Genomic DNA, 5,000 nt, shown 5'->3' with positions numbered 1-5,000 from the left:
TCTGTTCGTCTTGCGACGATCCAAGAATTTCACCTCTAACGTCGCAATACGAATGCCCCCGCCTGTCCCTATTAATCATTACCTCGGGTTCCGAAAACCAACAAAATAGAACCGAGGTCCTATTCCATTATTCCATGCACACAGTATTCAGGCGGGCTTGCCTGCTTTAAGCACTCTAATTTGTTCAAAGTAAACGTGCCGGCCCACCGAGACACTCAATAAAGAGCACCCTGGTAGGATTTCAACGGGGTCCGCCTCGGGACGCACGAGCACGCACGGGGCGGTCGCACGCCTTCGGCTCGCCCCACCGGCAGGACGTCCCACGATACATGCCAGTTAAACACCGACGGGCGGTGAACCAACAGCGTGGGACACAAATCCAACTACGAGCTTTTTAACCGCAACAACTTTAATATACGCTATTGGAGCTGGAATTACCGCGGCTGCTGGCACCAGACTTGCCCTCCAATAGATACTCGTTAAAGGATTTAAAGTGTACTCATTCCGATTACGGGGCCTCGGATGAGTCCCGTATCGTTATTTTTCGTCACTACCTCCCCGTGCCGGGAGTGGGTAATTTGCGCGCCTGCTGCCTTCCTTGGATGTGGTAGCCGTTTCTCAGGCTCCCTCTCCGGAATCGAACCCTGATTCCCCGTTACCCGTTACAACCATGGTAGGCGCAGAACCTACCATCGACAGTTGATAAGGCAGACATTTGAAAGATGCGTCGCCGGTACGAGGACCGTGCGATCAGCCCAAAGTTATTCAGAGTCACCAAGGCAAACGGACCGGACGAGCCGACCGATTGGTTTTGATCTAATAAAAGCGTCCCTTCCATCTCTGGTCGGGACTCTGTTTGCATGTATTAGCTCTAGAATTACCACAGTTATCCAAGTAACGTGGGTACGATCTAAGGAACCATAACTGATTTAATGAGCCATTCGCGGTTTCACCTTAATGCGGCTTGTACTGAGACATGCATGGCTTAATCTTTGAGACAAGCATATGACTACTGGCAGGATCAACCAGGGAGCTGCGTCAACTAGAGCTGAGCAGCCGGCCGCCCGGGAGTGTGTCCCGGGGGCCCGCGCGAACACGCAAGCGTCCGCTCAATCATTCTGCAAACAGGAGGAGGCTGAGCTCCCCTGCACAATACACCTCGAAACCCTCTCAGGTCCCGGCGGCGCGCAGCGCCGTCCCAAGTACTTGGTCGGGTTCGAGAGAGGCGCAATCGCCCGGAGTTAGGCGAGTAGACGCTTTCGGTGCGACCACCCGTGCTCCCAACTGAGCTTGCCGCTGCCGACAGAGGCCCGGGAGCGTGCTGTCGTGGCATTGCCGGCGGGAGACAACACGCGCCACCTACGGTGACCGGCAGCTCCAACGCCAGCGCCACAGAAGGACAAAAGCCCCACTTGGGTGCCGAAGCGAACTCTCCCAGCACAGCGCACGCGCCAACACATCCGCACAGCTGCGATACAAACCACCAGCGAGAACCGCTGGGGCGACCGAGCAGCAGACGGCGTCGCGGCGCCGAGCGCCGGGCGGCAGCGCATCCTCAACGCACACAGTCCTCAATCGGACCAGCACACTGAAGATGTCCACCGCGCTTCGCACCGGGCCCGCGAGGACCTACTTTGGCCGCACGGCGCCGCGCGCAGGGTGCGCCGGCGCGCAGCTGCGACGCCTGCCGCGTCCGTCGGCCGGCGCGCCTGCCACTGGCCGCCCCCACCAGCCGGCTGTAGCGCGTGCGCCCACGCACCGCGCGGCCAGCACGCCGGGAGGCGCCCCCTCACCGGCCGGGGACGGTCCCACCCAGCCACCGCCGCGTATCGCTTCACACCCAGATGCCGTTCAGTTTCGTCGGCATGGTGGGTATCGCTGGAACAACCGGTTAGTACCTCAACCTATCGTCGCCATCACCGATTCACCCCTAGCGAGAACAACCGCACCACAACAGGTTACCATTTGTTCATTTGCGTAACTTCACCAGAAAACGCAGGCGTCCATCGCCATTTGCAACTTCCACGATTATTGCATGCCTGTGTCAGGTGTCACGCCACACTACGTCTGCCCACATACACGCAACAAAATGTGCACGCCTAGACAATACGTGGAAGGTGGCCCCCGTACGTATGCGATGTCCATTGCTCGAACGACTGTCAACCGGCCTCTGTAGCATGTCGCAGATATGGAACGCGGTGCACCATGCCATCACGGTGTGTGAGGAGAGACGACTAGGTCCGAATACATCAACAGACAGCTCATGCTGATCGCCATCCACGGCGTCCGTTCCTCCCACACGTCTCTATGGCGTACCACACTGCAATCCAGCTCTCATAGGGAGACGACACGTAGCTGCGTGCACAATATTTGCACTGTATGGTCCGCCGTTTTTGGGCGCAGTCGTTGTACGGTCACACATGTGCCACGATGTATCATTCAGTACATAAGGACGAATGTGCAGTACAGATTGTGGTTTACGCGTACGACATTAGCGGACAGTTGACACAGGCCGCACCACAACGTAGCCTGAGTACGTCGCATGCGGAGGGCATTGAACATGCAAAGTTCTCACCAACCAGCTTGCGAAGGCAGGGGGCAAGGTGGGGACGTGGGGAGGGGCGGCATGTACGTCCTGCTGCCATCCACATTACAGTGTACAGCAGGAGCATGTGGAAAGTGAGCAAGACTTGCAAGGTGTTTAACATGAAGCGATACACAGGGGAGCGGGGAGTGCGAGTAGCGAACTATATTGCGAGGGTTGCGGGTGGGCAACACTACACTAATTGAACGAGTCGTATAACAATTACAGAGCAGGTTTAGGCGACAACGTGGGTTACGTTAGGCGACAACGTGGGTTAGGTTAAGGCACGACGTGGGTTAGGTTAAGGCACGACATGGGTTAGGTTAAGGCACAACATGGGTTAGGTTAAGGCACAACATGGGTTAGGTTAAGGCACAACATGGGTTAGGTTAAGGCACAACATGGGTTAGGTTAAGGCACAACATGGGTTAGGTTAAGGCACAACATGGGTTAGGTTAAGGCACAACATGGGTTAGGTTAAGGCACAACATGGGTTAGGTTAAGGCACAACATGGGTTAGGTTAAGGCACAACATGGGTTAGGTTAAGGCACAACATGGGTTAGGTTAAGGCACAACATGGGTTAGGTTAAGGCACAACATGGGTTAGGTTAAGGCACAACATAGGTTAGGTTAAGGCACAACATGGGTTAGGTTAAGGCACAACATGGGTTAGGTTAAGGCACAACATGGGTTAGGTTAAGGCACAACATGGGTTAGGTTAAGGCACAACATGGGTTAGGTTAAGGCACAACATGGGTTAGGTTAAGGCACAACATGGGTTAGGTTAAGGCACAACATGGGTTAGGTTAAGGCACAACATGGGTTAGGTTAAGGCACAACATGGGTTAGGTTAAGGCACAACATGGGTTAGGTTAAGGCACAACATGGGTTAGGTTAAGGCACAACATGGGTTAGGTTAAGGCACAACATGGGTTAGGTTAAGGCACAACATGGGTTAGGTTAAGGCACAACATGGGTTAGGTTAAGGCACAACATGGGTTAGGTTAAGGCACAACATGGGTTAGGTTAAGGCACAACATGGGTTAGGTTAAGGCACAACATGGGTTAGGTTAAGGCACAACATGGGTTAGGTTAAGGCACAACATGGGTTAGGTTAAGGCACAACATGGGTTAGGTTAAGGCACAACATGGGTTAGGTTAAGGCACAACATGGGTTAGGTTAAGGCACAACATGGGTTAGGTTAAGGCACAACATGGGTTAGGTTAAGGCACAACATGGGTTAGGTTAAGGCACAACATGGGTTAGGTTAAGGCACAACATAGGTTAGGTTAAGGCACAACATAGGTTAGGTTAAGGCACAACATAGGTTAGGTTAAGGCACAACATAGGTTAGGTTAAGGCACAACATAGGTTAGGTTAAGGCACAACATAGGTTAGGTTAAGGCACAACATAGGTTAGGTTAAGGCACAACATAGGTTAGGTTAAGGTACAACATAGGTTAGGTTAAGGTACAACATAGGTTAGGTTAAGGTACAACATAGGTTAGGTTAAGGTACAACATAGGTTAGGTTAAGGTACAACATAGGTTAGGTTAGGTTAGGTTACACGTTGTTGTAAGGAAAGGTGTAGGGGGGGGGCGGGGGCGGCAGGTTCGTTGATAGTGATTATAGTAAGTGAATGCTTGTGACATGATCAGATTTGTCACGTCAGGATGCACCTTTGGCTTATTAGAGGCGGCGCTCCAATTCTATGCTTGTGTCAGACCTGTGTCTTTGACTCATGTCATTGTTTGTGCGCTGTGACAGGAGGTACTATTGTGATGTTGGGTGCACCGTTGTATAGGACATGTGTGGGTGTTGGTGCCTGATCTGCGCAATGGTGGATGTCGAAAGGGTGGGATATTGTATTTTCCGCATGGACCTCCTGGTCTGGTTGTGATAGTGTGGATTGTGTAATGTGGCGGAGAGGATGCACTGGATGTTGTTCCATGCTGGTGCTTACATATTGTATGTGCGCCCGTTAGAAGCAGAGAGTGGTGCGTGATCAGAGTGGCTGGCTGACGTGTGGTTCCCATTGTGGGCAGACTCTTTCAGCATGTATACGGACAGTTGTATATATATTCTGTAGTTTGATGGCTCTGCATTGATTACTAATCAGCGCCGTGTGTACGGGTAATCTGGTTCCAGTCCAAAATGTTCCATCTGTGTACATTAGTGACAAAGACTCCCCTCATGCAGTGGGGCTCGGTCTGTTATAACTCTTCCGCGTAATATATTTGCCCCACGTTTTTGCGACTGCGAGTGCGAGTGCAACGCGCATGGGGACCGACATGCTGATGGCTCGGTATCGGACGCCGTACAGTGAGCAACGCGATCGCGTCTCTCGCTCGTAAGTGGTACAGGTCGCGGCTCATGTATAGGGACAGCGGGAATGTCGCATATTGGCAATAACT

The 5,000-nt window shown here is 52.7% G+C and overlaps 1 non-coding gene across 1 annotated transcript in view; it reads right to left on the bottom strand.

The window, feature by feature from the left end:
• Positions 1-1,032, bottom strand: part of LOC124747792 — a 1,909-nt gene extending 877 nt beyond the window's left edge. Inside the window, exon 1 of the ribosomal RNA XR_007011567.1 lies at positions 1-1,032. This exon is cut by the window's left edge and continues 877 nt beyond it. This is a non-coding gene — a ribosomal RNA (small subunit ribosomal RNA).
• Between the last annotated feature and the right edge of the window lie 3,968 nt (positions 1,033-5,000).

This window comes from Schistocerca piceifrons, unplaced genomic scaffold (genome assembly GCF_021461385.2).
Source record: "Schistocerca piceifrons isolate TAMUIC-IGC-003096 unplaced genomic scaffold, iqSchPice1.1 HiC_scaffold_393, whole genome shotgun sequence".
NCBI lineage: Eukaryota > Metazoa > Arthropoda > Insecta > Orthoptera > Acrididae > Schistocerca > Schistocerca piceifrons.
This window is presented reverse-complemented; position numbering and strand designations above follow the sequence as displayed.